The sequence below is a fragment of the Vigna angularis genome, chromosome 3, assembly GCF_016808095.1.
Source record: "Vigna angularis cultivar LongXiaoDou No.4 chromosome 3, ASM1680809v1, whole genome shotgun sequence".
NCBI classification, from domain to species: Eukaryota; Viridiplantae; Streptophyta; class Magnoliopsida; order Fabales; family Fabaceae; genus Vigna; species Vigna angularis.
In genome coordinates this window covers 17,318,978-17,340,626 of record NC_068972.1, presented here as the reverse complement: position 1 = coordinate 17,340,626, position 21,649 = coordinate 17,318,978, and the positions used below count along the sequence as shown (strand labels likewise).

Sequence of the window (21,649 nt, the reverse complement as noted above, 5' to 3'; positions counted from 1 at the left end):
CAATCTGGTAATTCAGGAAACCAAGAATAATGTAATTAAACCTGCAGAACAATAGGACTTGTTTCTGACAGCCGATGAACATGATCTGTTCCTGCATAATTCCATCAAGTTAAATAAAGTAGCAGACTGAACAAATAACGTTTAGCACCAAATACAGGCCACTCTGTTAAATAAACATGAGTAAATTAATTTATAGTTTAAAAATATTAGCTGTCACAATATGATCAAGTTTCAAGAAGCAAAAACTGGGCATGTGCAAGTGCGAAAAATAGTAAGAGCCTAGCCATCCTCAATGTCTTGCAAAAGTACAAAATAACAAAAATAATTCATTGGAAGAAGCCAGAATATAATTATCTACTCAGGGAGGGGGAGGGAAAAGAGAGGAGGGGAATCGCTAATGGTTTTGAGTGTACGATACTACCAATACACCAAGTTGACCGAATAAACCCTGTTTTGGCTACTCCTGCAGAAGATCTGTAAAGTAGAATTATTGAAATAGGAATATGGCATCAGAATGCACAGGAAGATTGCCATATTTGTGCAAAAATAAAAAAAATGATACCATAACTTATGCCATTGAAAGACAACTAAGTTTATTCATGATCAGAGATAAAGCAACACGAAATTCAATGGGACTACATTACACTTTTGAAACGATAATCGACCAATTAGAAACATGGTTTCCAAAACCGGTCTATAGCCTAAGGTTTTTGGATTCACCGTGAACACATTGCTTCTGCAATTTAAAACCTTGATAAGAAGAATCTGAGATTAAAGAGGATAAGAAGCTTGCTGATTTCTTATATATAGCTGAGTGTGTTAATGGAACTGATTTGAGAGTGTACCTGTTGTCTATAAGCATTTTTGTTGAGAGCAATGAGCCCAGCTAAGACCCTTGTGTTCTTCCTGCTATTTCTGCCACTCTTTCCGTCATACAAGGCTTCTCCCACTGCACAGACTTAAAAGAGTAATAATCATCGCAGACTAAAGCTGCAGAAACATAGCACAAACAAAAAGGGTTAAAACATTACTCCGCTGCCACAAGCTACACCGATGCAACAGTACTTACAAGAATTGCTTCCAGGCTGAGAACCGAGAAACGTCACCAGAAAAAACACTAATCCTGATGCAAATTAAAGAAGGTGAAATAAACTAGAAAATTGTCAAATTAGATAATTCACTTCAAACATTTCTAAAGTAGTCGGAACTGATCCTAAATTATGCAACACCATCAAATAATGAAAAAAAAAAAAACTAAACTTGAAGCATCAATTGAAGGGTTTAGGAAAGCTCGAAGTCACCCATATGCAGAAATTGAAGGCTATTATGGATTGTGACTAAAAGTGAGAATGAACACACATTTAAGGGTTGAATAAGTAAGAGTATCGGCTAAACGACGTCACTCCACGTCTTCCATATCAGAAATTCAATTCAAAACGATGATTGATTGCAGTTACTTCCATATCGATTACCAACCACTCTTCTCGAGAAGAAGAAGAAAAGTGTTAGATATGATTAATTAGAAAAAAGGATTAAAATCCTATAACTGCTACGATGATGATTATTTTACCATGTGTCTTCTCTCCACTGGCAAAATTGCAAAAACAATTGGATAATGTTTAGAACCGCTTGTACCTGTAGAAGTTGGAATTCGGGCCAGGACAAGGCATGATTAGCAAACCCTTTTTTGTCGTTGAAAGTTGAAATTGTGATGCTCTGGGCAAATTAAACTATTTGCTTGCTTGGCTCTTCCGATTCGAAAAACTCACTGAGGAAATATACTTCTGAGGACAATTGAATGTTAGAAAAACTAAGAAAATCCGCGTTACAAGAAAATTAAGGTTCATTTCTGTTAAAAAAGATAGAGTTACTCTTTCACCCGAATGCAAATCACAATCAAAGTTTGCAATTTTTTATAATAATGATTGAAAAAGTTATATAAAGTAATTCTTAACTAGTTAAGAGTGTAACATATTTTATAAACTAAGTACATAATTCATTAACTTTATATATATATATATATATATATATATATATATATATATATATATATATATATATATATATATATATATATATATATATATATATATATATATATATATATATATATATATATATGAAATTATGAAGATTTTTAGAAAAGAAACTCATTCTCCCCACTTATCAAAAATAAAAATAATCCAGCTGTCTTATTTCTTGACGAAGTATGTTCCACACAATTTCTCAATTTAAAAAGAAAAACACTCTAGCTAAATTATCTAAATTATGTTTCTTCTATATCGTGATTATCTATTCTTTTCAAATTTAAAATATTTTTTATTATAATCTAGTAATTTATAATAAAATGTAATTCTCTTGTTTAAATTATTTATTTTAAATTTTAATTATAAGTTATTGGGATTTATGGTACAAGACCTTTTTACATTCTTTTTTGTTCTTTATGGTCTTCTTTTGTTAATTCATTATTTTTGGTGTATCATTAGTGGTTTTAATGTTATTCGTTGTGTTAAGGATGTGAAGGGTGGTGTTGCCCCTAGTTTATTTTTTATGTTGAATTTTTGAATTGGATCTATTCCAATGAGTTTGTCGTGGTTCAATCTTCTAGATCTTATTACACATGGTTAAACTTTTAAAGAGGTTTACATCGTATTGATAAGAGACTTGATAGAACTTTTTGTAATTTTCTTTGTCTTAAGCATTGGTCTTGTCGTGTTAATGTTTTACCTCGAAATTGCTCCTATCATCATCCCTTACTCCTTTTTCTTTCTTATTCAGTTGGATGGGCTTACACATGAACTTACACAGGCGTCATCCTCGTCCCATTTCAGCAGAAACACATCCTCTTTTCAGTTTCTAAATATGTTGAAGTCATAAGGATTGTCATTCTCTCGTCCATAGTTCTTGGAATGCTCCTACTCCTTGTTGTCCTATGTTGATCTTGCAAAGGAAATTGCAATGTCTTAAGGTTGGTTTGAAATAGTAGAATAAAAATGTTTTTGGAAAGATATATAAATTGGTGGTGGATAATCAAGACTTTCTTTTTAATATTCAATAACAAATTTCAAATGCTTCTTTATTTGATTTGGATGCTTTGTTATTTTGTGAGGCCAAAATAAAAGAGGATTTAAATTTTTCTTTGGATTGTCATGTCAGACTGTTTTCTCATGTTGGGGTTCACAAAAGGCATAATGCAGGGGGTACTTTAAGTTATGTTATGATGATCAAGTTATTTGTAATCCAAATATGATTGAAAATTATATTTTTTTATTTTTATATTAATTTATGTTTCTCTTACTACTTCTGTTGTTGGTTCTTGTTCTCCTTCCTACTTACGGATATGAAAATAATTTTTTGATTAAATATCTTAATCTTGATGAAGTGAAGCATGTAGCTTTTTCTCTTGATGGTGATATATCTCCTGATTCACATGGTTTTGGTGGATATTTTTATTACTCTTTTCGGGATATTGTTGGTGTTGATGTTTGTAAAGTTGTTAAACAATTCTTTCGACTCGATTGGATCCTCTTTAGTATGAATTCAAATATTTTTCCTTTTATTCCTAAAGTTAATGGGGGTAGAATTAATAACTAATTTTCATTGCAAAATCATTACAATAATTTTAGACGATAGGCTTGCGATAATTGCTATAAGGATTAATTTCCTTAATCAAAATGGTTTTGGGAGAAATATTAAAGATTGTATTTGTATTACTTCTGACGTTATTTATCTTCTCTCTAAAAAGGTTAAGGATGGTAATGTAGCCATCAAGATTGATATAACTAAGGCTTTTAATACCACCAATTAACATTTCTTAATTTAGGAGTTGCACTGTTTTGGCTTTCATGATGATTTTTTCCGTGGATTTCACATCTTGCAATTTGCTTATCTTTCTATCTAGGCTAACGGTGATGTGGTTGGTTACCTTACTTGTGGTAGAGGGGTTAGACAGGAGGGTCCTCTCTCTCTTTTGCTTTTTTCTTCTTCTTCTTTTTTCGCTAAGGAGGTTTTAAGGAGGGGCATCTTAAAGCTTATTTCTAAAAAGCTTATGCTTCTCATGGTCAACTCTCTACGAATACAATTTATTTCTCATACTCTCTATGTTGATGGTATATTTGTTTTATGTAGAGGAGATACTAGTATCCTACAACATTTGAAATCTTTTTTGCATGAATATGACACTTTCTCAAGTTACCGGGCGAGTCCTACTAAAAGTCATTTTTACTACGCTGATGCTTATGTTTCTTTTGTAAACATCTCAAAAGGGTTATTTCTTGTAATCACGGACATGTTCCTTTTACGTATTTGAGTGTGCCAATTTTTGTGGAGGCTTCTAAGGCATGATTTTTTTCAATTTCGGATGACAAGTTTTGTAACAAGCTTGCTTCTCAAAAAGAGAACTTTGATTAGTATGATAGGAAAACTTCAGTTAGTAAATTCAGTAATTGTTTGATTATACAACTAAAAAACTACAAATAAGTGAAGTAGGAACCGAATAAATGTGAGGGGAACCGAATACGTGAAGTGGATACATGTGAGGGAACCGAATAAAACTCAGCGAAGATCAAATACAACCCTGAAGATATTTCTTCTTATAGCTGGAACTGAATACTCAAATATTAGAACCGAATATAGCCATAATTCAATTTCTTCACATAATTTAAACTTAATACTCGAATGAAAATCAAATACAACAATATATATGGTATTTCACAAATAAACGAGGGCAAACATGCCATTTTGACTGAAATCAGTGCAAATCTCCTTAGTTCAGTGAAGATTTGGAAACTCCGCAATCCCGTAAATTTGTTTAATTCTATCGCCTTGTGTCTACTGAAGCGAACACGAATTTATTCACAAATCAGTTCTCGCATTTGCTCTTGAACAATGTTATCCACTAAAATAAACAGCCTAAATGAATTTAGAAGAAAATGTCATGGCTTTTACACATTTCCAAATACAAATATACAATATGAAATATGCATAAAGTTGACTCGTGTACATTATACATACGTAGTAGGTCACTATCTAAATAACGAATCCATATAAATATGCTAAAGTTCTATATTATATCCAACAATAAATTGAAAATTCATTGTCTTCTCATCCTATACATAGATATGTAAATACATATTACTCACATATATATGGATCCATTCATAAATAAATATTGTAGTTAAAACATTCACAAAGAAATATGGTTTCCTTACTTATAATTATAACTTACATTATATTCTTACAAATTTTTAACTTGACACTAAATAAAAATTATAGTTGATATTTAGAATGTAACTTTAGCACTTCAAACATCACAATTCAACCAGAATTGAACTTACCTAACATTCGTCATTAGACAATCGAAATTACCTCCAACACTTGTTTGATTTATGCTTAAATAATCTTTTTGTCTGTGTTATTTCTTTTGACTTTCCTATGTTATTCTTTTGTCTTTTAGATTATTATCCGAATTTTGGATGGATTTTGCTATTGAAAAATAAAATAATTTCAAGTCAAGATATGGCAACGGCGACTTCTGCCTCATGAGAAACTTTTAACACTAAGCTTTTTCTGAGACACAAATCAATTTGTAAAAACTTAGCCAGCTAGATTATGTTGTGCACAAGCAACATGAACAACACAAATACATTTTATAAGCTACTCAAAAGTACACAAAAAAACTCCTGGTTAAAATAGTTTTATGGTTAGTGTTTTACTTAGAATATTGTTTAGAGCACGTTAACTTTTTCCCTCTTCTCTTCGTATATATATAATCCTCATATATATATATATATATATATAATGTTTGTTAAGTCAAAGCTATGTACATTTTTAATGTCAATAATAAGAATATACAATTGCTCTCCTCTTTGTTCACTTATTTTCTTATCCTTCGGTTTCTCTGAAGTATAGTGCAATAAAATGTTTTCAACGAAGATTATTCTAGTAAAGTGTTTTTAGATAAATAAGATTGGATAAAAACTAAGAAGGACAGATTACACAAAACCTCAAACCAAACAAAGAAAAACACTTCTACCAAGAATTTATCTATTCCCCCGCCTTTCTTTTCTTCTTTCACCAGTTTGATTTTCTAAACCCATCAAAGTTCACAATACATCCTACGAACACTAGAAAAATCATTACAAACACTGCAAATCTTGACTTGCAAAATCCAAACCACACAAGCCAATTCGTCCTACGAATCACACGTCCTCGCTTCGATGAAATAACAACTCTTTTCACCAAGAATTCCCTCTCAATCTTCGCAGATATATTAACTTTTTTGGCAAATATACCAAATCGTTCCAAGTAATACAGTGAATAAGTAAAAGTATCGTCTCCCAAGGGACTTGTGCAATACATGACAATTCTTCCTTTTATAACTCAATTAGACATCAAAATGCACAAAACAACACAAGAAACTATTTTTGGTATTTTATCAAACAGTTGGTGTGCAAAGAATTTATATTTAAAAGACACTTCGTTGGAATTTAGTTTCATGAATCATATGAATATAAAACTCTGTTCAATATCTCATTACTTCATTCAAACATTCACATCAAGGCATACTAGTTCTAATCCCTTAGCAACTAGTTCTAAATTAATATATTAAAATGATAATCCCTTAGTCAATTTAACATACAATTTGCATTAAGTCTGATGTTAAGAATGATCAAGTTATTGAGTCTATCTTAGATCCCAATCACTTAAGTGCTCTATCTACGTTCATGTTCAAAGTTACTTTCCAGTAATGAAAGACATTCAAATAACATTATATTTTCATATAATGATAATAAATTCAAGAAAGAGCATATGAACGAAGGAGCAGGAAAATTAAATCAGAGCGAGTTCATTACATTCAATCCCAACAAAAGAGAAATTTAACTACTGCTATTTGAAGCAATCTCTTGTAACAATGGTGTCTTGATGCCTTGAAGTAGTCTCCGGAAGTTCTTGAAATGTTTTCGTTTCTTTCTTTTGTCCGGAACTTATGTCAGAAGAATGTTTTTTTCGCTCTGTCACGTCTTTTAAAGCCACTTAAATTCATTAATTCGCTCAGCGCACATGTACTGGTGCACTATGCGAATTTTCTTAACTGCTGCACTTTAACTGATGTTATTCGCTCAGCGCACAGGTACTGGGGCGCTATGCGAATTTTCTTCTTCTAGCAGTGCGAATTTTGGCTTTCGCTTTGCGAAAATTGGCTGCAGAGTCTAAATAATACACCATTTTCTGTACAATATTTTACATAACAATCTACTACCTATTACAACTTTTCAACGAGGAACAACATGAATAATTACAAGATTGAGCTCATTTATAAGTATAAAAATAACTCTTTTTTCACACTTATCAAGATACAACAGGTTTCTTCAACAATTTCCTCCCAATCTTCGAAGAAATAACAGGTTTCTCAAACAATTTCCTCCATGATAGCAACAACAAACATTGACAGTTGGAAGAAGTAAATCACCATAAGAATCCTCATAATAATACATGTAAATTTATCACAAAGATATAATGTAAATTCACCCCAAGGATATAATGTGCTACTTGTCCTATATCCAAACCGACAACCCTGCATACAATGAGATACAGAATGCGTTCACCGTTGTAACACACTAGAACAATCTCATGCATCGAGTTTGATGCAGGAAGCTCAAGGGACTTAACCAAACACCATCGTGAAATACAACTGCATAAGGAGGGAAATAAATTCTAGATTAAATGCATCATCTTATCTTTGCTTAGTTCCAAGATTAATTATATCAGATTTATTATCGGTCGCTTTGAAGTTTCCAAAGAAGAAATCGTTCCAAAAGATAAATAAAAAAGGTACACCCTTTTAAAATATCAGAGGATTGAAAGAAAAAAATAGAGTAATTGTTTACTTTTAAAAATATATATAAATTATACAGTATTTTATTTTCCATTTTAAATTTTAAATATTTATTCAGCATCTCTTCCTCTTTCATAACGCAATTTAACAATTTTAGAAGAAAATTTATTTATCTGTGAACTTAAAAGATTAAAATAAAATTTTAATTACAATTTTTTAATAATACTCATATGTCGATAAAATTCTTAATCACAAGTTTTTTTTAGTTCCAAAGATTAGATTAAGTGCAAAACAAATGAAGCAGACTATAAAAGAATAAGTGAGAAATAACATCTTGGCCCTAGTAATATCGTATATATAGACCATTTCGATTTCTCATGATAAAATTAATACTATTAACGAAGGATTAAGTAAACAAGTCAAGTTAGTAATAATCAAAGGTTACTTAGGAGAGTTTTTGACCTAGATAATCTAGGCCCATTTAGGTAGATGTTATGATAATATTATAAATATCATTGTTTGCGATATAATATTTACGTATTTGATATTACATGCAAATACAAGACTTGCACGTCATTGGAGTGTTATTGCAAACATCCCCGTACTTTAGACCTAGAAGTACTCAAATTGGAAGAAAACATCTTGGTCATTTATGTAAAAAGACCTAGTACATATCGGTCATTCGTAGCATAGGAAAATATATATATATATATATATATATATATATATATATATATATATATATATATATATATATAAAGGACATATATTTTTGTGTTTATATAAGAAAAGTGTGAAGTTAAATTTGAAACAAAAAGAAAAAAAAATATATGAAAGACAAAAACATTCGGGCCTAATTGACCTGAATCCAAGCGCTTTTCTTCTTACACTCTGCTTTTTCTTCTTGCACCCTATTAAAATTACCAACTTTAGTCCTAAGTCAAAGTCAAAACCTTATATATCTTTTTCTTTCATTTTCCCTCGGTCCCCTGCGTCATTCTACCCCTTCCATCTCCAACGTCTTCCTATGTCTCTTTGTACTTCCTTTAATCTTGATTGTCATTGCACCTCCTTTTAAGTTAGTGATTAATGATGAGGACTAAGGAAGAATGGAGGGCTCGAAGGGCACAAATAGGCCCTCCTCCAACTTCCCAGTGAGAGGATGACCTTTTGGATTGAATGCTCTTAAAGGTATTTCTGAATTGAATTTGGAAATGTTTTTTTTAAACAATTACTCAAAAAAGTACTTTTATAATTCGGAGTGAATTCTAAAATAACTTTTTGAACACCCAGTCTATAAAATATAAAATAAAGACATTTGAATGTTTTGATAGATATTTTTGTATTCGAGAATGCTTTCAATAACTAAATCAAGTCAATTTCCTATATTTCGGATTGGGGGTTTTGAAGGCATTTTCTGAATTCAAAAAAACATTTTGAAGCACCCTAATCCGAATCATAAAATAAAAATTCAGATTTAGAAAGTATTTCTAAATCTTTAAATATCTTTTGGAATTCCCAATCCAGAATGATTTTTTATATTTTTTGAAAGTGGTGTTTCAAAAGACATTTTTGATCTGTAAATAATTTCTAAAACACTTAATTTTGAATATAAAAAATAGGAAAATATTTCTTTAACAACTAATTTTTGCCAACTTTTTGACAACATTAGGTACGTGGCTTGGTCATTTTGAATTTTTTTTAAAAAGATATAATGTGTCGTTGATGACATTTTAGGAAGGAAAAAAGGGTTTCCTGATTTCATTTGAGAAAATCTTGTGTTTTGCATCTTTTTTCCTCTCGCAAATATCATCGTTGCTCTTACTCTCTCTCCACCATTGCTCTCATGGGTCTCTCTACTGAAGTTCTCTCTCTGTCTCGTTCTTCCTCTCCCCATCTCCGGCGAAGTTGGTCCAATAAGCACGGTTCTCGCTTTTTTCTTTTGCCATTTCCCCCCTTCCTACTCTCTCTCTGTTTTCGTTTGAGCCATTTTCCCCTTCTCTCCCTCTTGCGATTTTGACCTCCCCCAACGTGCCAAGGTTGGTAAGACCATGAGAAAGTGCAAAAAGAACAAGTGTTGCACGACTTAAGATTATTATAGGTTTTCAATTTATGTTAATTACATGTAGAGATTTTCATTGTATGAGCCTTGTACAGGTTTTAGTATACAAAAGATTATTATTATAGATGTTGGATAATATGTACTTATCTGATATTATATGAATAAAATTTCAATTTTGATATATTTTGTCTGTGTTTTTGGGTGACCTTTTCCACTTTTTTGGATGGATGATTGAGTTTATTAGTCATGGGTGGTGTTTACTTAACCAATGAACAACATAAGTCATTCAATTGTTGAAAAAAATGTCCATTTAGGTGGTTTGCACCAAGTTAGATGAAGTTCATGACTATTGGTGCCCATGTCATGCCCCCGTAATCGATTACAGGGGTATTGTAATCGATTACCAGAGACTTATAGGACAATTGTACATAAAGTTCAACGTGACTCCCTAGTTGGAACAACAATACTCCTCATGATAGTTTTTGCTCTGTTTTTGTTAAAATTTTTCATTTTTTGAGATGGGTGAGTGAATTCAATACTATTGGGTATATTCCCAACATCAATGATGATGTTAGGCAATTTATTTCTTCAAAAAAAAAAATGTTCATTTAGGTGATTTTCTCAAACTGAGGTTAGGTGCATGACCATTGTTGTAACATCCCTTCTCGGAGTGTCATAGGAAATTTTTTTATTTTTTTAATTAAGAAACATGTCATCTATTGTTGTCACAGTGCACAAATTTTAAAAGGAAATTTCAATAAGTAATAGATCTGTAAACAAGAGGGAAAGATATACGTATAAGATAACGTGTTGTCGACTTTGACCTTTGCCGACTATTTTAATCATAACTTTTCCCACAGACCTCCAAATGATGTGATTCTTTTTTTATTAGAAAGTAGACTCAAAACTCTTTCTAATAATTACTAATTTGTAATTTTTGGACATCTGAGTAGGTACAGTTAATTCCTTAAAGTTAACGTTTTACATATTCCTGTCAACTATGACCTTTGTTGGTTGTTTTAATCTTAACTTTCTCCACCGAACTCCAAATGAGTTGATTCATTTTTTGTTGGAATCTAGACTCAAAGAGCTTTCAAATGACTACTAACTCATAATTTTTAGACCACTGTACTAGCTGCAGTTAATTTCCCAAACACAACGTTTTTGTAAGCTTTCTAAATGGTCATAGACTTCACCTACCTTGGTTCAAACACCTATATGGATTGTTTCGTCCCCAATTGAGTAAGGCAAACTGTGTTTTGATATACTTTACACCATCAATGATAAGAAACATGGGGTATCCATGAAAAAATTGGAAAAAATCACCCATAGGAACACAAAAACCCTATAATCGACTACTAGGGGTTGATTGTTGATTTGTATGAAAAGTTACACGTTACTCCCCAGTTGGGAGAACTTGACTCCCCAAAGTCGTTTTTATGTCCCTATAAGTGATTTTTTCTATTTTTTTGCATGGATGACTCACGTTGCTCATCATTGATGGTATCAAGTGCATCAAAACCCAGTGTAGCCCACTCAATTGTGGATGAAACACATGTTGCTCATCATTGATGGTGTCAACTATATCAAAACACAGTTTGTCCCACTCAATTGTGGAGGGAAAAACTCCTATAGGTGTTTGAACCAACGTTGTTCAAGTTCATGACGATTTTTGCACCATTCATGTCCTGGTATGCCATCTAATGTTGTTACAGTGCACAAAATTTAAAAGGAATTTTCAATAAGTAATAGATCTGTAAACAAGAGGGAAAGATATACATATAAGATAATGTGCTGTCAATTTTTACCTTTGTCGACTATTTTAATCATAACTTTTCCCACAAAACTCCAAATGATGTGATTCTTTGTTTATTAGAAACTAGACTCAAACCTCTTTCCAATGACTACTAATTTGTAATTTTTAAACATCTGAGTAGGTACAGTTAATTTCTTAAAGTTAACGTTTTACATATTCCTGTCAACTCTAACCTTTGTTAGTTGTTTTACTCTTAACTTTCTCCACTGAACTCCAAATGAGTTGATTTTTTTTGTTAGAATCTAGACTAAAAAATCTTTCCAATGACTACTAATTTGTAATTTTTGGACATCTGAGTAGATACAGTTAATTCCTTAAAGTTAATGTTTTGCTGATAACTTTCTCCACCAAACTCAAAATGAGTTGATTCTTGTTTTCTTGTAATCTAGACTTAAAGATATTTTCAAATGACTATTAACTCATAATTTTTAGACCATTATACTAGATGCAGTTAATTTCCCAATAACAACATTTGTTTTAAGTTTCCTAAATGAGTTTACTTCCAAGTTATTGTTTCATGTTTCTTATTTTATTATATTTTATTTTATTTCTTTATAAACTTGCAACTATCAACCATGACCAACACGATTCATCTATTGAAAAAATGGACAAAAACAGCCTTAAACATAGAAAAATCACCATGGGGAGTCACGTTCTCCCAACTAGGGAGTGACTTGCAAGTTTTTGTACAAATAGCCATTAAGCCACTGGTAATCGATTATAGAAACCATGTAATCGATTACCAAGTCATGTATCGGCTTCAAGTGCTAAGGGACTTTAACTACCTTGCTGAAACACTCATATGGGGTCTTTGCTCCACAATGGGCTGGACAAAGATGAGTTTTGATGCACTTGCAACCATCAACCATGACCAACAGGAGTCATCCATTGAAAACAATGGATAAAGGCATCCTTAAGCACAGAAAAATCACCATGGAGAGCCACGTTCTCCCAATTGGTGTACCTATTAAGCCACTAGTAATCGATTACAAGCACCATGTAATCAATTACTAGAGCATGTCTTGGCTTCAAATGCTAAGGGACTTGAACTTGCTGAAACACTCGGTCTTTGCTCCACAATGAGTTGGGCAAAGTACAGTTTTGATGGAGGTTGGAAGGAATGAAATCTGAGTTGAAAATGGAGATGCACAGAGGGGTAATTTTGGAATCCTCAAAAAGGTAAATTTGCATCCTTTTTCACCACAGCGACAGCAAAAAAAAAATCCTAGAGTCCAATAAGAAGCTAACACGTGACCATTGTTAAATTGTTGTCAAATTTTAGTTGTTAACATATCGCGATCCATAAAAATATTTTTTGAATTAAGTGTCCTGAAGTATATTTACAAATTTAGAAATATCTTCTGCAACATACAATCTGAAAGGATATCCTCCTTCTTGGGGAACTGTAGGAAATCGTATTATTGGCTTTCGAGCCCTCTAATTCTTCCATAACCCTTGTCATGCATCACCATATTCAAAGGAGATGCAACGAGAATCAAGATTGAAGGAGGTGTATAGATATGTAGGAGATGGAGGTGCGAGAAGATGCATAGGAATGCAAAGGGGAGGGAGGTGGAAGAACTCACCGATGGGAAAGGAGGTGCAACCACTCATGGCTTTTGGAGGGAGGTGTAAGAACTCTGAGAGAGGAATTGAGGTGCAAAAATGCATGATTGAAAGGGATAGATGCAATGCAAGGGGAAAAATGAAAGGGCGAGATGTTTAGGATTTTGACTTTGACAAAGTGGTAAATTTGGTATTTTAATTTAATTTTAGAAGGTGCGGGAAGAAAAAATGATGGTGCAAGAAGAAAAGCCCGAAATTCAAACCTATTTGGTCACATGTTATATTTCTAGGGCTTTCTTCCTATACCTCTAATTTTTTTCATACACCCCTAAAATAAAATTTGTTATATATATATATATATATATATATATATATATATATATAAACATATTTCCTGCATAAGTTGTTAAATTTATTATTACTAGCACCTGCAAGACATTCTTGAGAAACAACTCAAATGATGTTTTCTATCTCCTTTAATTTTAGTTTTCTTCTTTTTCTAATGACGTTTTTGTGTCTTTCTTGTTTCATTTTCATTCGTTTGAAAATGAGACGTATGTATTCACTTCATTCTTCTTCACTTATACAATTATTTTTTTGAATATTTTTTTTATGAGAACCGGTCTGATTTGGTATTTATTTTTATTATATTAGTTAAATAGGTTATTGGTACCTTAAATTTTCGTAAACATTGAAATTAGTCCTTTTTTGGAATTTTTGTTTAATTTAGTCTTCCAACTTTAGAAATTTATAGATTTAATCTTTTTAAGCAAATTTTGTTAGGTTTTATTAAACGTTTAAAATGTGTTTCATGATAAATTACATGTGTGATGAATTATATGTTCAATAGTGCAGTAAAGTGATTTTTAGTGTTGTGAAGGTGTTTTAAACTTTGTTTTCTTCTTTCTTTTCCCATAAGTACAAACTCTAAGTGTGGTGGTGAGTTAAGTGTCAAATTATATACTTTTTATTTGTTTTAGAGCACTAAATCTAGGAGTTCTCTTACCTTTATTTTCTATTTTTGGTTCATTTTCATATTTTCTTCCACGAAGCTTAGTTGTAATAAAAATGTGTTAAATGAGGTGCTTTAGATTGTATATGAACTAATGTAATTTGACTCTAACTTTGATCTAGCTCTCTTAACTTGCCTAACTTGAGCTATAATCGTGTTTTTCAGTGAACTTGATAGGAGTTTTGAAGAAGAGGTGAAGCTAAGAGAAGTGGATCAAAAGTTACAAAGAAGTTGTCAAAATAAAAGCAGTTTGTCAACATCATTAATCCTATGTGGCAACTAGCTTTAAGCACTCTTGGCAGCGAGTTTTCTTTTTATTTCTAGACTTTGTTTTTTATTCCAAATATCATTTACATATTCCTCCAAATTTTTGCACTATTTGAATGGCCAAACTTACACAAATCAACTACTTAAAACTCACTTATTTAGATTGATACCCATGGTTTACCATATCCTTTGTTGTTTGTTGTGCTTGAGATTGGTAAAATGTTCTCCTTGCATGGGATAAGTCTCTAAAATTTGTAAAGTATCATTCTTTCATTAGAAGTTCTAATATAAGAACTAGTGATGTCAACCCTCTTTATATTATGATTTTTTGGATTTTGAGTGATTAGACAATTCTACATGCATAACATAATTAGTTTTAGGCATATAAATTTATCACAGACATTCCCATTGCATAAAACATAGTTTTAGTTTGCTTAGACATTTTGTGAGTGTATATAATATATGGTATATTTGTGTGTGTTAATATCAAGTATGATATAATTCTTTAGTTAACTACATATGTTTATACTTATACAAGCATGAATTGTATTATTTTAGTTTAAAGTAGAAAAGTTAGTTGCATGTGATAAGTGTGTAGGATTGATAAAGTAACCTCTTTGCATGGTCATCATGAAAGAGTATTGTAGGTTTTATACAAGTATGAACTCTATTGTTCTAGTTTAAAGTAGAAAAGCCAAACATGTGATAAAGTAGTCTCTTTGCATGGTCATCATGAAAGAATTGGATATTTTAATATCTTAAACTCAATAAGAATGACATTTCAAATTCACAGTGTGTACTTGATTAAATGTTTTCCTCTTTTTTCCAAATAAATATAATAATTTGCCTTTTATTGAGCTCCAATCAACTCAATCTCACCTTCTTCGAATAGAATTCGAAAACTTATGGTATAAATATTTAATTTTAAGTAGATTACCAACTATCAAAAGATGAAGTAAATTTTTATCTCTACAAATCTCTTTACAATGCCTTCAATATTCGCTTTCAAGCATGTATTATATGCACTTTGAACTCATGTTACAAATATTCATTGTCCAATTCAAACATCGTATTGAACAATGAGAATATAAGGATATATTGTGATTTATTTTTTGTCAATAATTTTAAAAATATGACCATTTTAATATAGACTACATTTTTCAAATATCATTAGTATGTCATGCATAGTAATTTCACATAGTACAAAATGTTTTAATGTAATGCACATGACATAAATACCAATTTAAGTATGAAAAAGTTGTTGTTCATTTTTTTTTTACTTTTTCTCCTTATTCATGTATAGAATATCATTTGGGCCATACATAAAATTTTTGTGTGTCCCATTAGCCTTAACCTCTCTAAACAAAACGTTACTTTTTTTGGTTCCATATACTCCTACGATGGCTATCCACATTCTCATCCAAGTCATTTTTTCCTTTTTGTTTAGTTCCATGAAATAAAATTGTTTAGTTCTTGCAAGATTATGTTGTATATTGTTTACCCCGGCCCACATATCACATATTCCATACTTTAGAAACTATCTTACATAAAAAAAACAAATTGTATCGTATATAATGTGGACCGAGCGGTCATGGAATAAGGCTAATCGGTCTATTCGCTGTTCGGTCCATCCACTTATTACCGATCGGCCTATCTATTGTAGCAGCACCCGTCAACTCTACTGTAGCAGTGCTCGTCAACAAACTAGGTTAAATGATGTTGGGCCACAACGCTCGTCAACCAGGTCAAACCAGGTTAAAAAGTGTTGGACCATAATTGGGCAAACATTTAAGTTATTGGACTAATAATCCAGCAGAGGATAAAATAATCAAAGATATCTGATTAAAGATATTCATAAAGTTGTTTATGAGCAACCAATCAGATCTTCAGGTAAGTTTGTTATTATTTCGTCTATGAAGCACTTATAAATACAATGACAGTGCCAAAAGCCAGGTACGTTCCACTTACGTTCCATTTAGGGTCTACTCACACTCAACTCATATTCTCAAGTATTCAAACAGTGATAATCATTCACTAAATACTGAACCAAGAGCCGAGACTCTTCAAATCACACGCCTAACTTGAGCGTCGGAGTATCTTTTACAGGTACCTCCCCCCTCTGTCAAGCAGGAGACCGAGCGGTCATAAAGGAGCGAGCGGTCCAAACTGAAGAAAGGCGAGCGGCTTAGGCAATCCAAGCGTTCGGAGGCGAGGAAGACACGTCAGAACAGGTTAGTCTCTCGGTCCCGTAAAAATCTACTAAAACATTTTGGTGCCCACCGTGGGGCCGGGGGGCATCCCTTATAACCACAAGGTTCCAGACAAGGATGTAGTCTTACCATCAACGTCAGCAAGCTTCTACGACTTTACAGATAATTATTTTGATATAGATTTATTTTATTATCTAATTTAATTTAAATATCATAATTCAATATTATAATATTGTTTAAGATTTATTAAGGGTCCAATGATGCACTCACCACTTAGCTAAATTTGGCATCATGTGTTCAACCATGTCATAGAAATTCGGTCATTCGGCTTCACAAGTATTAAGTCGTTCGACCTAATAGGAATTCGGTCATTCGGCATCACAAGTATTAGGTCGTTCGGCCACACAACAATTAGGTAATTTGGCCTCAACTATTAGGTCATTCGGCCTCAAAGATATTCGACCCTTCGGCCTCAACTATTAGGTCATTCGACCTCACAGGTATTTGGCTCTTCGGCCTCACAGGAATTCGGTCATTCGGCCTCACAGATATTTGGTCGTTCGGCCTCACAGGAATTCGGCCATTCGACCTCACTGGTATTCAGCCGTTCGGCTCCACAGGTGACAAGACCATGCAGACCACTCGGCCAAGAGGAGTGCAAGAAGACCGAAGAGGTAAATCCCTCTCAGAAGTAAGCCATCATTGTGGCGTCAACAAAACCCATGGACGTTATCCGAAAAACTCTTAGTCCAAACCGAGCGGTGATAGAAGTTCTTAACGAACTATGACTCTCGTAAACAAAACCTAGGGACGTTATCTGAAAAACACCTGGTCCAAACAGAGCGGTGATAAAAGTTCTCAACGAACTCTCATTGTCGTAAAAAAAACCTAGGGACGTTATCTGAAAAACACCTGGTCCAAACCGAGCGATGATAAATGTTCTCAACGAACTGTCACTGTTGATAATGACCAATTTTACTGCAATATCCAACATCAAATTGATGGAAATTGTCAACTCTTCCTTTACTTTTGGTCTTGTTTGACTCAATTTCTTGTTATTTATTAGTGATTACATTATAAGTTGTAATTAGCCCATTTGATGGCTAATCCCTAACCAAAGAAGCTGGAAGAAGCTACTCACCAAAGAACATTTTCAAAACCCAAGAAAAGAGAGAAGAGGAGCTGAAAAGATGAAGAACCAAGGTTGCTGCAGAGAGTCACGCCGGGCGCCTACTGACCTAGGTGGCGCCGGGCGTGACAATGTTGACCGAGGGCGCGTCGGGCGCCTGTCTGTCGGGCCGCCGGGCGCGACTTTTGCTGATGTGGCAGAAACGGCTTATTTAGTTCTGGAACGCGAAGGGGTTGGCATCTTTGGCATCCCAGACACAAAATCTCTCAATTGGAGCGTCCAGAGGCGATCTAGGAGCTGTGGGAACAGCCCTTCTTCATCCTTGGGTCTTCCTCCTTCTTCCATTTCCACCATTGTTGTAAGATCAAGCTCTCCATTCATGGAGAGCTAGTTTCATTCTTGTTGGGGGATTGATGTAACCACAGATCTCTTATGTAAATTACAGTTGTTTTGAATGATTATATGCCTCTTTGATTGATTGTTAGTGTTTAATTCCTTTGCTTAAAGCTTGTATGATTGATTCAACCATATCATGATTTTAGGGTTTGCTTGATATTGGGAAATATTGGGTGAATCAAGAACTGGATTAAACACCTAAAGGAAATTGTATCTAGGGATAGAACTAGGACCTTTGGTTGTCTTGAATCTCAATTCTTAAAGCGGATGAACTTGTTAGGTTTTCCAAGGGATTGGAGTTTAAGAAGTAAGTCTAGGCTCTCTCTACCAAGGGATTGGGTTTGAGTAATTTAGTAGATTGACATTGGCATATTAATAAAGAGGAAGTGTTTTTCTATGCATAAGAGTGAAGTAGGTGAAATCATACCCCCAACAATATCATTCATATCATTTCTAATCTTTCCATTTCCAAGTGTTTGCATTATCAAAGATCACTTTTACCCTTTATGTTTTATCTTTAATTTAAATGCATGAAAACCCCAAAAACATGGAATCATTCTTTAGTCTAAATTAGTTAGATATTATATGATTGTCTAGGACACGAGTCTCTTGGGAAACGATATCCGGTCTTACCGGTTTTATTACTTGAACAATTTGGTACACTTGCCAAAGTCTCAACAAGTTTTTGGCGCCGTTGCCGGGGACTCGGTGTTAATACTATACTTTTGTGTGTTTCTAACCAACTTAGGCTTTATTCTTATATTCTTTTTACTTTGAATAATTTTTTGTTTTCTTTTATTTTTGGATAACTTGGTGTTCTAGTATTGTTGTATCTAGTGTATGCAGGGCACAATCCGTACTAGGAGCACAACATCATCTGAACCTCTCCTTTTAGACCCTGAAGTTGAGAAAACTGCCCGTAGAAACAACAGTAGAAGGAGAAGGCAAAACAGGGCTGCTAGAGAAACTTCTCTCATTCAAGAGATTCCTGAGCAACCATTCTTACCTGTTTTTGATCAGGAAGGAGAAGATATGGCTGCCAATCCAAATGGTCATGGTGAGGGCCAAGCTAGACGCACCTTGGAGGACTATTCTACATTCTCAGGGCCTCTTCACTTCAACAGCATTGCTAGGCCAGGAGTTAATGTTGCCAACATGGAGATGAAGCCTGCTCTCATCCATTTGGTGTAGAACAATCAGTTCCATGGCCTTTCTCATGAGAATCCGTACAATCATTTGGCCACCTTCCTTGAGATATGTAATACTGTGAAGATTCATGATGTTCCTGATGAAGCTATAAGGCTGAGCCTGTTTCCATTCTCGTTGGGAGGAAACGCTAAGATGTGGTTGAATTCTTTTCCTGAGAATAGCTTCACGGCATGGGAGGACATGGTTGCTAAGTTCCTCAACAAATACTTCCCGCAGTCAAAAGTTAATAAAGGGAAGCAGGAAATCTCATCTTTTCAACAAGATGGTAGTGAAACTTTGAGCCAAGCATGGGATAGGTTCAAGGGGTTACTAAGAAAGACGCTCACTCATGGGTTTGATGAGCCTACCGTCCTGAATATGTTTTTGGGAGGCCTTAAATCTCAAACCAAACTGATGTTGGATGCCTCAGCTGGAGGAAACATCAGATGGAAGACACCTGGAGAAGCACATGAGCTGATAGAGAATATGGCTGCTAATGATAATGAACTGCAGAATGAAAGGGCTCAACTCCAACAAAAAAGTGTTTTACAACTACAATCTCAGGACGCCTTGTTAGCTCAAAACAAGATAATGACTCAACAACTTGAAGCTCTCATGAACAAACTCTCTCAGTTGCCAAAAGAGCTCCAAAATGTTTCTCAAGCTCAACATCAAGGTTGTGAGTTATGTGGTGGAGATCATGTGAATGGTCAATGCGCCATGCAAGCAAAGTCCCAAGAAGGGGTGAACTATATGGGTAATCAAGGTCGACAAGGTAACTACAACCAAGGGTGGAGACCTCACCCAAGCATGGGTCAAGAACAAGCTGGGCCATCAAATAGACCACCACAACAACAATATCAACAACATCCCTCTTTATTAGACAGGACCTCAAAGTTGGAGGATACTCTTCAGCAGTTTATGCAAGTGTCCATCTCCAACCATAAAAGCACGAAAGCTTCCATCAGGAATTTGGAGATACAAGTTGGCCAACTGGCCAAGAAGCTAGAGGAAAAGTCTAATAAGAGTTTTGGAGCCAATACTGAAACTAATCCGAAGGAAGAATGCAATGTAATCAGTACTAGAAGTGGAAAGGTATTAGCTCAGAGAGAGATGGAGAAAAAAGCAAAGAAAGATTATGAGATGGAACAAGTTAGTGGAGAGAATAATAATTTGAAAGAAGATGAGTCAGAAGAAAAGGAGAATGTTAGAGAAGAGAAAAAGAAAAAAGAGGGAGATGAGAGAAGAAAAGGAAAGGAAGTTGAGAAGCCTCTTCCCTATCCACAAATCTACTCAAGAAAGGAGAAAGAGAAGCAATTTGGGCGGTTTATGGATATCTTCAACCAACTTGAGATCACCATACCCTTTACTGAAGCATTACAACAAATTCCCGCCTATGCAAAGTACATGAAGCAATTCCTCAACAAGAAAAAGAGGTATTTAGATGAGGAAACAATTGAAGTGCAGGGAAATTGTAGTGCCATCATGCAGAAGACTCTCCCTCCAAAATTTAAAGATCCGGGGAGTTTCACCATCCCGTGCACCATTGGAGACCATGATATAGGGAAGGCTCTCGTTGACTTGGGGGCTAGTATCAATTTGATACCCCTATCTATGATTAAGAAGATTGGTGGTCTTGAAATCAAGCTTACAAAAATGATGCTGCAGCTGGCGGATAGATCCATCAAGTATCCGTATGGTGTCGTGGAAGATGTGGTGGTCAAAATAGATAAACTCCAATTCCCGGTGGATTTTGTAGTTATGGACATGGAAGAAGATGCAGAGATACCACTCATACTTGGAAGACCTTTCATGAAGACAGCAAAGGTTGTCATTCATGTGGAAGAAGGAACAGTGAAATTAAAGGACCAAGATGAGGAAGTAACTTTCAACGTCTTTGGAGTTGAGCAGCAAAATCATGAAAAAGAGACTAGTATTGAAGCCACTGATGAAATTTTATCAATTACTAGTCTAACAGAGCAAGCTGCCAAGTTGGTCAAGAGGAGCCTCAATTGTTTATCCCCAAGAGTAAAGGGAGAGGAAGAAGAAAAAGAAGAAGAACTAGTTCACCAAAATTCTGTGATAGCAAGCGATGAGCCCAAACCTGGCAAACCAGTGAAATTCAAGAATAGGTTATGGGTCATCAAGAACATCAAGATAAATGGA

At 34.0% G+C, this 21,649-nt stretch overlaps 1 long non-coding RNA gene across 2 annotated transcripts; it reads right to left on the bottom strand.

Moving 5' to 3' along the window:
• Positions 1-166: 166 nt before the first annotated feature.
• LOC128195982 (uncharacterized) lies at positions 167-1,896 on the bottom strand. Of its 2 annotated transcripts, none has more exons than XR_008247998.1 (2): positions 1,571-1,896; positions 167-1,480 (listed from the first exon to the last, which is right to left on the bottom strand). It is a non-coding gene; the product is annotated as an uncharacterized LOC128195982 (long non-coding RNA). The 2 variants fall into 2 exon arrangements; XR_008247999.1 differs by having other exon boundaries at positions 167-1,123.
• Between the last annotated feature and the right edge of the window lie 19,753 nt (positions 1,897-21,649).